This window comes from Ambystoma mexicanum, chromosome 1q (assembly GCF_040938575.1).
Source record: "Ambystoma mexicanum isolate Mex_15411 chromosome 1q, UKY_AmexF1_1, whole genome shotgun sequence".
Lineage (NCBI taxonomy): Eukaryota > Metazoa > Chordata > Amphibia > Caudata > Ambystomatidae > Ambystoma > Ambystoma mexicanum.
Window position 1 is genome coordinate 365,051 of NC_090922.1, and position 12,880 is coordinate 377,930.

Here is a 12,880-nt window from a genome sequence, read left to right on the forward strand (position 1 = left end):
GAAGGATCTCAGGTTTGGTATTAGAAGCATTGAGATATCACATCTCATGCTATAGGAAGGGTCTCAGGATTGGAATGTGAAGGATTTGGATATCACATCTCATGCTAAAGGAAGGGTCTCAGGTTTGGTAGAAGCATTGAGATATCACGTCTCTGCTATCGGAAGGGTCTCAGGATTGGATTGGGAAGGAGTTGGATATCCCTTCTCATGCTATAGGAAGAGTCTCAGGATTTGAATGGCAAGGAGTTGGATATCACATCTCATGCCATAGGAAGGGTCTCAGGTTTGTTATAAGCATTGAGATATCACATCTCTGCTATCGGAAGGGTCTCAGGATTGGATTGGGAAGGAGTTGGATATCCCTTCTCATGCTATAGGAAGTGTCTCAGGTTGGAATGGGAAGGAGTTGGATATCACATCTCATGTTATAGGAAGGGTCTCAGGATTGGAATGGGAAGGATTTGGATATCACATCCCTTGCTATAGGAAGGGTCTCAGGATTGGAATGGGTAGGAGTTGGATATTACTTTCTTGCTATTGGAAGGGTCTCATGTTTGGAATGGGAAGGAGTTGGATATCACATATGCTATAGTTAGTGTCTCAGGTTTGGAACGGGAAGGAGTTGGATATCACATCTCATGTTATAGGAAGGGTCTCAGGTTTGGTATAAGCATTGAGATATCACATCTCTGCTATCGGAAGCGGCTCAGGATTGGAATGGGAAGGAGTTGGATATCCCATCTAATGTTATAGGAAGAGTCTCTGGTTTGGTATTAGAATCATTGAGATATCACATCGCATGCTGTAGGAAGGGTCTAAGGATTGGAATGGGATGGACTTGGATATCACATCTCATGCTATAGGTAGGCTCTCAGGTTTGGTGTAAGCATTGAGATATCACATCTCATGCTATAGGAAGGGTCTCAGGATTGGAATGGGAAGGAATTGGATATCACATCATGCTATAGGAAGGGTCTCAGATTTGGTATAAGCATTGAGATATCACATCTCATGCTAAAGGAAGGGTCTCAGGATTGGAATGGGAAGGAGTTGTATATGACATCTCAGGCCATAGGAAGGTTCTCAGGTTTGGTATAAGCATTGAGATATCACATCTCTTCTATCGGAAGTGTCTCAGGATTGGAATGGGAAGGAGTTGGATATCCCATCTCATGTTATAGGACGGGTCTCAGGTTTGTTATTAGAATCATTGAGATATCATATTGCATGCTGTTGGAAGGGTCTAAGGGTTGGAATGGGAAGGACTTGGATATCACATCTCATGCTATAGATAGGCTCTTAGGTTTGGAAAGGGAAGGAGTTGGATATCACATTTCATGTTAGAGGAAGGATCTCAGGTTTGGTATTAGAAGCATTGAGATATCACATCTCATGCTATAGGAAGGGTCTCAGGATTGGAATGGGAAGCAGTTGGATATCACATCTCATGCTATAGGAAGGGTCTCAGGTTTGGTATAAGCATTGAGATATCACATCTCATGCTATAGGACGGGTCTCAGGATTGGAATGGAAGGAGTTGGATATCACATCTCATGTTATAAGGAAGGATCTCAGGTTTGGTATTAGAAGCATTGAGACATCACATCTCATGCTATAGGAAGGGTCTCAGGGTTGGAATGGGAAGGAGTTGGATATCACATCTCATCCAATAGGAAGGGTCTCAGGTTTGGAATGGGAAGGAATTGGATATCACATCTCATGTTATAGGAAGGATCTCAGGTTTGGTATTAGAAGCATTGAGATATCACATCTCATGCTATAGGAAGGGTCTCAGGATTGGAATGTGAAGGATTTGGATATCACATCTCATGCTAAAGGAAGGGTCTCAGGTTTGGTAGAAGCATTGAGATATCACGTCTCTGCTATCGGAAGGGTCTCAGGATTGGATTGGGAAGGAGTTGGATATCCCTTCTCATGCTATAGGAAGAGTCTCAGGATTTGAATGGCAAGGAGTTGGATATCACATCTCATGCCATAGGAAGGGTCTCAGGTTTGTTATAAGCATTGAGATATCACATCTCTGCTATCGGAAGGGTCTCAGGATTGGATTGGGAAGGAGTTGGATATCCCTTCTCATGCTATAGGAAGTGTCTCAGGTTGGAATGGGAAGGAGTTGGATATCACATCTCATGTTATAGGAAGGGTCTCAGGATTGGAATGGGAAGGATTTGGATATCACATCCCTTGCTATAGGAAGGGTCTCAGGATTGGAATGGGTAGGAGTTGGATATTACTTTCTTGCTATTGGAAGGGTCTCATGTTTGGAATGGGAAGGAGTTGGATATCACATATGCTATAGTTAGTGTCTCAGGTTTGGAACGGGAAGGAGTTGGATATCACATCTCATGTTATAGGAAGGGTCTCAGGTTTGGTATAAGCATTGAGATATCACATCTCTGCTATCGGAAGCGGCTCAGGATTGGAATGGGAAGGAGTTGGATATCCCATCTAATGTTATAGGAAGAGTCTCTGGTTTGGTATTAGAATCATTGAGATATCACATCGCATGCTGTAGGAAGGGTCTAAGGATTGGAATGGGATGGACTTGGATATCACATCTCATGCTATAGGTAGGCTCTCAGGTTTGGTATAAGCATTGAGATATCACATCTCATGCTATAGGAAGGGTCTCAGGATTGGAATGGGAAGGAATTGGATATAACATCATGCTATAGGAAGGGTCTCAGATTTGGTATAAGCATTGAGATATCACATCTCATGCTAAAGGAAGGGTCTCAGGATTGGAATGGGAAGGAGTTGTATATGACATCTCAGGCCATAGGAAGGTTCTCAGGTTTGGTATAAGCATTGAGATATCACATCTCTTCTATCGGAAGTGTCTCAGGATTGGAATGGGAAGGAGTTGGATATCCCATCTCATGTTATAGGACGGGTCTCAGGTTTGTTATTAGAATCATTGAGATATCATATTGCATGCTGTTGGAAGGGTCTAAGGGTTGGAATGGGAAGGACTTGGATATCACATCTCATGCTATAGATAGGCTCTTAGGTTTGGAAAGGGAAGGAGTTGGATATCACATTTCATGTTAGAGGAAGGATCTCAGGTTTGGTATTAGAAGCATTGAGATATCACATCTCATGCTATAGGAAGGGTCTCAGGATTGGAATGGGAAGCAATTGGATATCACATCTCATGCTATAGGAAGGGTCTCAGGTTTGGTATAAGCATTGAGATATCACATCTCATGCTATAGGACGGGTCTCAGGATTGGAATGGAAGGAGTTGGATATCACATCTCAAGCTATAGGAAGGGTCTCAGGATTAGAATGGGAAGGAGTTTGATATCACATCTCATGCCATAGTATGGGTCTCAGGTTTGGTAGAAGCATTGGGATATCACATCTCATGCTATCGGAAGGTTATCAGGATTGGATTTGGAAGGAGTTGGATATCCCATCTCATGCTATAGGAAGGGTCACAGGTTGGAATGGGAAGGAGTTGGATATCACATCTCATGTTATAGGACGGGTCTCAGGATTGGAATGGGAAGGACTTGGATATCACATCTCATGCTATAGGAAGGCTCTCAGGTTTGCAAGGGGAAAGAGTTGGATATCACATTTCATGTTAGAGGTAGGATCTCAGGTTTGGTATTAGAAGTATTGAGATATCACATCTCATGCTATCAGAAGGATCTCAGGTTTGGTATAGAAGCATTGAGATATCATATCTTATGCTATCAGAAGAGTCTCAGGATTGGAATGGGAAGGAGTTGGATATCACATCTCATGGTAAAGGAAGGGTCTCAGGTTTGGAAGATAAGGATTTGGATATCACATCTCATGTTATAGGAAGGATCTCAGGTTTGGTATTAGAAGTATTGAGATATCACATCTCATGCTATCGGAAGGATCTCAGGTTTGGTATAGAAGCATTGAGATATATCTTATGCTATCAGAAGGGTCTCAGGATTGGAATGGGAAGGAGTTAGATATCACATCTCATGCTAAAGGGAGGGTCTCAGGTTTGGAAGGGGAAGGATTTGGATATCACATCTCATGTTATAGGATGGATCTCAGGTTTGGTATTAGAAGTATTGAGATATCACATCTCATGTTATCGGAAGGATCTCAGGTTTGGTATTAGAAGTATTGAGATATCACATCTCATGCTATAGGAAGGGTCTCAGGATTGGAATGGGAAGGAGTTGGATATCACATCTCATGCTAAAGGAAGGGTCTCAGGTTTGGTAGAAGCATTGAGGTATCACATCTCATGCTATAGGAAGGCTCTCAGGATTGGAATGGGAAGGACTTAGATATCACATATCATGCTATAGGGAGGGTCTCGGTTTTGATATTAGAAGCATTGAGATATCACATCTCATGCTATCGGAAGTGTCTCAGGATTGGAATGGGAAGGAGCTGGATATCTCATCCATCCATCTCATGCTAAAGGAAGGGTCTCAGGTTTGGAACGGGAAGGAGTTGGATATCACATCTCATGTTATAGGAAGGGTCTCAGGTTTGGTATAAACATTGAGATATCACATCTCTGCTATCGGAAGTGTCTCAGGATTGGAATGGGAAGGAGTTGAATATCCCATCTCATGTTATAGGACGGGTCTCAGGTTTTTTATTAGAATCATTGAGATATCATATTGCATGATGTAGGAAGGGTCTAAGGATTGGAATGGGAAGGACTTAGATCTCACATCTCATGCTATAGATAGGCTCTCAGGTTTGGAAAGTGAAGGAGTTGGATATCACATTTCATGTTAGAGGAAGGATCTCAGGTTTGGTATTAGGGGCATTGAGATATCACATCTCAGGCTATAGGAAGGGTCTCAGGATTGGAATGGGAAGGAGTTGGATATCACATCTCATGCTATAGGAAGGGTCTCAGGTTTGGTAGAACCATTGAGATATCACATCTCATGCTATAGGAAGGGTCTCAGGATTGGAATGGAAGGAGTTGGATATCACATCTCATGTTATAGGAAGGATATCAGGTTTGGTATTAGAAGCATTGAGACATCACATCTCATGCTATAGGAAGGGTCTCAGGATTGGAATGGGAAGGAGTTGGATATCACATCTCATGCTATAGGAAGGGTCTCAGGATTGGAATGGGAAGGAGTTGAATATGACAACTCATGCCGTAGGAAGGGTCTCAGGTTTGGTATAAACATTGAGATATCACATCTCTGCTATCAAAAGGGTCTCAGGATTGGAATGGGAAGGAGTTGGATTCCCCATCTCATGTTATAGGAAGAGTCTCAGGTTTGGTATTAGAAGCATTGAGATATCACATCTCATGCTATAGGAAGTGTCTCAGGATTGGAATGGGAAGGACTTGGATATCACATCTCATGCTATGGGAAGGGTCTCAGGTTTGGTATAAGCAGTGAGATATCACATCTCATGCTATAGGAAGTGTCTCAGGACATCTCATGTTATAGGAAGGATCTCAGGTTTGGTATAAGCATTGAGATATCACATCTCTGCTATCGGAAGGGTCTCAGGATTGGAATGGGAAGGAGTTGGATATTCCCATCTCATGTTATAGGAAGGGTCTCAGGTTTGGTATTAGAAGCATTGAGATATCACATCTCATGCTATAGGAAGGGTCTCAGGATTGGAATGGGAAGGACTTGGATATCACATCTCACGCTATAGGGAGGGTCTCAAGTTTGATATTAGAAGCTTTGAGATATCACATCTCATGATATCGGAAGGGTCTCAGGATTGGAATGGGAAGGAATTGGATATCACATCTCATGTAAAGGGAGGGTCTCAGGTTTGGAAGGGGAAGGATTTGGATATCACATCTCATGTTATAGGAAGGATCTCAGGTTTGGTATTAGAAGCATTGAGATATCACATCTCATGCTATCGGAAGGATCTCAGGTTTGGTATTAGAAGTATTGAGATATCATATCTCATGCTATAGGAAGGGTCTCAGGATTGGAATGGGAAGGAGTTGGATATCACATCTCATGCTATAGGGAGGGTCTCAGGATTGGAATGGGAAGGACTTAGATATCACATATCATGCTATAGGGAGGGTCTCAGTTTTGATATTAGAAGCATTGAGATATCACATCTCATGCTATCGGAAGTGTCTCAGGATTGGAATGGGAAGGAGCTGGATATCACATCTCATGCTAAAGGAAGGATCTCAGGTTTGGAACGGGAAGGATTTGGATATCACATCTCATGTTATAGGAAGGGTCTCAGGTTTGGTATAAGCATTGAGATATCACATCTCTGCTATCGGAAGTGTCTCAGGATTGGAATGGGAAGGAGTTGGATATCCCATCTCATGTTATAGGATGGGTCTCAGGTTTGTTATTAGAATCATTGAGATATCATATTGCATGCTGTAGGAAGGGTCTAAGGGTTGGAATGTGAAGGACTTGGATATCACATCTCATGCTATAGATAGGCTCTTAGGTTTGGAAAGGGAAGGAATTGGATATCACATTTCATGTTAGAGGAAGGATCTCAGGTTTGGTATTAGAAGCATTGAGATATCACATCTCATGCTATAGGAAGGGTCTCAGGATTGGAATGGGAAGCAGTTGGATATCACATCTCATGCTATAGGAAGGGTCTCAGGTTTGGTATAAGCATTGAGATATCACATCTCATGCTATAGGACGGGTCTCAGGATTGGAATGGAAGGAGTTGGATATCACATCTCATGTTATAAGGAAGGATCTCAGGTTTGGTATTAGAAGCATTGAGACATCACATCTCATGCTATAGGAAGGGTCTCAGGGTTGGAATGGGAAGGAGTTGGATATCACATCTCATCCAATAGGAAGGGTCTCAGGTTTGGAATGGGAAGGAATTGGATATCACTTCTCATGTTATAGGAAGGATCTCAGGTTTGGTATTAGAAGCATTGAGATATCACATCTCATGCTATAGGAAGGGTCTCAGGATTGGAATGTGAAGGATTTGGATATCACATCTCATGCTAAAGGAAGGGTCTCAGGTTTGGTAGAAGCATTGAGATATCACGTCTCTGCTATCGGAAGGGTCTCAGGATTGGATTGGGAAGGAGTTGGATATCCCTTCTCATGCTATAGGAAGAGTCTCAGGATTTGAATGGCAAGGAGTTGGATATCACATCTCATGCCATAGGAAGGGTCTCAGGTTTGTTATAAGCATTGAGATATCACATCTCTGCTATCGGAAGGGTCTCAGGATTGGATTGGGAAGGAGTTGGATATCCCTTCTCATGCTATAGGAAGTGTCTCAGGTTGGAATGGGAAGGAGTTGGATATCACATCTCATGTTATAGGAAGGGTCTCAGGATTGGAATGGGAAGGATTTGGATATCACATCCCTTGCTATAGGAAGGGTCTCAGGATTGGAATGGGTAGGAGTTGGATATTACTTTCTTGCTATTGGAAGGGTCTCATGTTTGGAATGGGAAGGAGTTGGATATCACATATGCTATAGTTAGTGTCTCAGGTTTGGAACGGGAAGGAGTTGGATATCACATCTCATGTTATAGGAAGGGTCTCAGGTTTGGTATAAGCATTGAGATATCACATCTCTGCTATCGGAAGCGGCTCAGGATTGGAATGGGAAGGAGTTGGATATCCCATCTAATGTTATAGGAAGAGTCTCTGGTTTGGTATTAGAATCATTGAGATATCACATCGCATGCTGTAGGAAGGGTCTAAGGATTGGAATGGGATGGACTTGGATATCACATCTCATGCTATAGGTAGGCTCTCAGGTTTGGTATAAGCATTGAGATATCACATCTCATGCTATAGGAAGGGTCTCAGGATTGGAATGGGAAGGAATTGGATATCACATCATGCTATAGGAAGGGTCTCAGATTTGGTATAAGCATTGAGATATCACATCTCATGCTAAAGGAAGGGTCTCAGGATTGGAATGGGAAGGAGTTGTATATGACATCTCAGGCCATAGGAAGGTTCTCAGGTTTGGTATAAGCATTGAGATATCACATCTCTGCTATCGGAAGTGTCTCAGGATTGGAATGGGAAGGAGTTGGATATCCCATCTCATGTTATAGGACGGGTCTCAGGTTTGTTATTAGAATCATTGAGATATCATATTGCATGCTGTTGGAAGGGTCTAAGGGTTGGAATGGGAAGGACTTGGATATCACATCTCATGCTATAGATAGGCTCTTAGGTTTGGAAAGGGAAGGAGTTGGATATCACATTTCATGTTAGAGGAAGGATCTCAGGTTTGGTATTAGAAGCATTGAGATATCACATCTCATGCTATAGGAAGGGTCTCAGGATTGGAATGGGAAGCAATTGGATATCACATCTCATGCTATAGGAAGGGTCTCAGGTTTGGTATAAGCATTGAGATATCACATCTCATGCTATAGGACGGGTCTCAGGATTGGAATGGAAGGAGTTGGATATCACATCTCAAGCTATAGGAAGGGTCTCAGGATTAGAATGGGAAGGAGTTTGATATCACATCTCATGCCATAGTATGGGTCTCAGGTTTGGTAGAAGCATTGGGATATCACATCTCATGCTATCGGAAGGTTATCAGGATTGGATTTGGAAGGAGTTGGATATCCCATCTCATGCTATAGGAAGGGTCACAGGTTGGAATGGGAAGGAGTTGGATATCACATCTCATGTTATAGGACGGGTCTCAGGATTGGAATGGGAAGGACTTGGATATCACATCTCATGCTATAGGAAGGCTCTCAGGTTTGCAAGGGGAAAGAGTTGGATATCACATTTCATGTTAGAGGTAGGATCTCAGGTTGGGTATTAGAAGTATTGAGATATCACATCTCATGCTATCAGAAGGATCTCAGGTTTGGTATAGAAGCATTGAGATATCATATCTTATGCTATCAGAAGAGTCTCAGGATTGGAATGGGAAGGAGTTGGATATCACATCTCATGGTAAAGGAAGGGTCTCAGGTTTGGAAGATAAGGATTTGGATATCACATCTCATGTTATAGGAAGGATCTCAGGTTTGGTATTAGAAGTATTGAGATATCACATCTCATGCTATCGGAAGGATCTCAGGTTTGGTATAGAAGCATTGAGATATATCTTATGCTATCAGAAGGGTCTCAGGATTGGAATGGGAAGGAGTTAGATATCACATCTCATGCTAAAGGGAGGGTCTCAGGTTTGGAAGGGGAAGGATTTGGATATCACATCTCATGTTATAGGATGGATCTCAGGTTTGGTATTAGAAGTATTGAGATATCACATCTCATGTTATCGGAAGGATCTCAGGTTTGGTATTAGAAGTATTGAGATATCACATCTCATGCTATAGGAAGGGTCTCAGGATTGGAATGGGAAGGAGTTGGATATCACATCTCATGCTAAAGGAAGGGTCTCAGGTTTGGTAGAAGCATTGAGGTATCACATCTCATGCTATAGGAAGGCTCTCAGGATTGGAATGGGAAGGACTTAGATATCACATATCATGCTATAGGGAGGGTCTCGGTTTTGATATTAGAAGCATTGAGATATCACATCTCATGCTATCAGAAGTGTCTCAGGATTGGAAAGGGAAGGAGCTGGATATCTCATCCATCCATCTCATGCTAAAGGAAGGGTCTCAGGTTTGGAACGGGAAGGAGTTGGATATCACATCTCATGTTATAGGAAGGGTCTCAGGTTTGGTATAAACATTGAGATATCACATCTCTGCTATCGGAAGTGTCTCAGGATTGGAATGGGAAGGAGTTGAATATCCCATCTCATGTTATAGGACGGGTCTCAGGTTTTTTATTAGAATCATTGAGATATCATATTGCATGATGTAGGAAGGGTCTAAGGATTGGAATGGGAAGGACTTAGATCTCACATCTCATGCTATAGATAGGATCTCAGGTTTGGAAAGTGAAGGAGTTGGATATCACATTTCATGTTAGAGGAAGGATCTCAGGTTTGGTATTAGGGGCATTGAGATATCACATCTCAGGCTATAGGAAGGGTCTCAGGATTGGAATGGGAAGGAGTTGGATATCACATCTCATGCTATAGGAAGGGTCTCAGGTTTGGTAGAACCATTGAGATATCACATCTCATGCTATAGGAAGGGTCTCAGGATTGGAATGGAAGGAGTTGGATATCACATCTCATGTTATAGGAAGGATATCAGGTTTGGTATTAGAAGCATTGAGACATCACATCTCATGCTATAGGAAGGGTCTCAGGATTGGAATGGGAAGGAGTTGGATATCACATCTCATGCTATAGGAAGGGTCTCAGGATTGGAATGGGAAGGAGTTGAATATGACAACTCATGCCGTAGGAAGGGTCTCAGGTTTGGTATAAACATTGAGATATCACATCTCTGCTATCAAAAGGGTCTCAGGATTGGAATGGGAAGGAGTTGGATTCCCCATCTCATGTTATAGGAAGGGTCTCAGGTTTGGTATTAGAAGCATTGAGATATCACATCTCATGCTATAGGAAGTGTCTCAGGATTGGAATGGGAAGGACTTGGATATCACATCTCATGCTATGGGAAGGGTCTCAGGTTTGGTATAAGCAGTGAGATATCACATCTCATGCTATAGGAAGTGTCTCAGGACATCTCATGTTATAGGAAGGATCTCAGGTTTGGTATAAGCATTGAGATAACACATCTCTGCTATCGGAAGGGTCTCAGGATTGGAATGGGAAGGAGTTGGATATTCCCATCTCATGTTATAGGAAGGGTCTCAGGTTTGGTATTAGAAGCATTGAGATATCACATCTCATGCTATAGGAAGGGTCTCAGGATTGGAATGGGAAGGACTTGGATATCACATCTCACGCTATAGGGAGGGTCTCAAGTTTGATATTAGAAGCTTTGAGATATCACATCTCATGATATCGGAAGGGTCTCAGGATTGGAATGGGAAGGAATTGGATATCACATCTCATGCTAAAGGGAGGGTCTCAGGTTTGGAAGGGGAAGGATTTGGATATCACATCTCATGTTATAGGAAGGATCTCAGGTTTGGTATTAGAAGCATTGAGATATCACATCTCATGCTATCGGAAGGATCTCAGGTTTGGTATTAGAAGTATTGAGATATCATATCTCATGCTATAGGAAGGGTCTCAGGATTGGAATGGGAAGGAGTTGGATATCACATCTCATGCTATAGGGAGGGTCTCAGGATTGGAATGGGAAGGACTTAGATATCACATATCATGCTATAGGGAGGGTCTCAGTTTTGATATTAGAAGCATTGAGATATCACATCTCATGCTATCGGAAGTGTCTCAGGATTGGAATGGGAAGGAGCTGGATATCACATCTCATGCTAAAGGAAGGGTCTCAGGTTTGGAACGGGAAGGATTTGGATATCACATCTCATGTTATAGGAAGGGTCTCAGGTTTGGTATAAGCATTGAGATATCACATCTCTGCTATCGGAAGTGTCTCAGGATTGGAATGGGAAGGAGTTGGATATCCCATCTCATGTTATAGGATGGGTCTCAGGTTTGTTATTAGAATCATTGAGATATCATATTGCATGCTGTAGGAAGGGTCTAAGGGTTGGAATGTGAAGGACTTGGATATCACATCTCATGCTATAGATAGGCTCTTAGGTTTGGAAAGGGAAGGAATTGGATATCACATTTCATGTTAGAGGAAGGATCTCAGGTTTGGTATTAGAAGCATTGAGATATCACATCTCATGCTATAGGAAGGGTCTCAGGATTGGAATGGGAAGCAGTTGGATATCACATCTCATGCTATAGGAAGGGTCTCAGGTTTGGTATAAGCATTGAGATATCACATCTCATGCTATAGGACGGGTCTCAGGATTGGAATGGAAGGAGTTGGATATCACATCTCATGTTATAAGGAAGGATCTCAGGTTTGGTATTAGAAGCATTGAGACATCACATCTCATGCTATAGGAAGGGTCTCAGGGTTGGAATGGGAAGGAGTTGGATATCACATCTCATCCAATAGGAAGGGTCTCAGGTTTGGAATGGGAAGGAATTGGATATCACATCTCATGTTATAGGAAGGATCTCAGGTTTGGTATTAGAAGCATTGAGATATCACATCTCATGCTATAGGAAGGGTCTCAGGATTGGAATGTGAAGGATTTGGATATCACATCTCATGCTAAAGGAAGGGTCTCAGGTTTGGTAGAAGCATTGAGATATCACGTCTCTGCTATCGGAAGGGTCTCAGGATTGGATTGGGAAGGAGTTGGATATCCCTTCTCATGCTATAGGAAGAGTCTCAGGATTTGAATGGCAAGGAGTTGGATATCACATCTCATGCCATAGGAAGGGTCTCAGGTTTGTTATAAGCATTGAGATATCACATCTCTGCTAACGGAAGGGTCTCAGGATTGGATTGGGAAGGAGTTGGATATCCCTTCTCATGCTATAGGAAGTGTCTCAGGTTGGAATGGGAAGGAGTTGGATATCACATCTCATGTTATAGGAAGGGTCTCAGGATTGGAATGGGAAGGATTTGGATATCACATCCCTTGCTATAGGAAGGGTCTCAGGATTGGAATGGGTAGGAGTTGGATATTACTTTCTTGCTATTGGAAGGGTCTCATGTTTGGAATGGGAAGGAGTTGGATATCACATATGCTATAGTTAGTGTCTCAGGTTTGGAACGGGAAGGAGTTGGATATCACATCTCATGTTATAGGAAGGGTCTCAGGTTTGGTATAAGCATTGAGATATCACATCTCTGCTATCGGAAGCGGCTCAGGATTGGAATGGGAAGGAGTTGGATATCCCATCTAATGTTATAGGAAGAGTCTCTGGTTTGGTATTAGAATCATTGAGATATCACATCGCATGCTGTAGGAAGGGTCTAAGGATTGGAATGGGATGGACTTGGATATCACATCTCATGCTATAGGTAGGCTCTCAGGTTTGG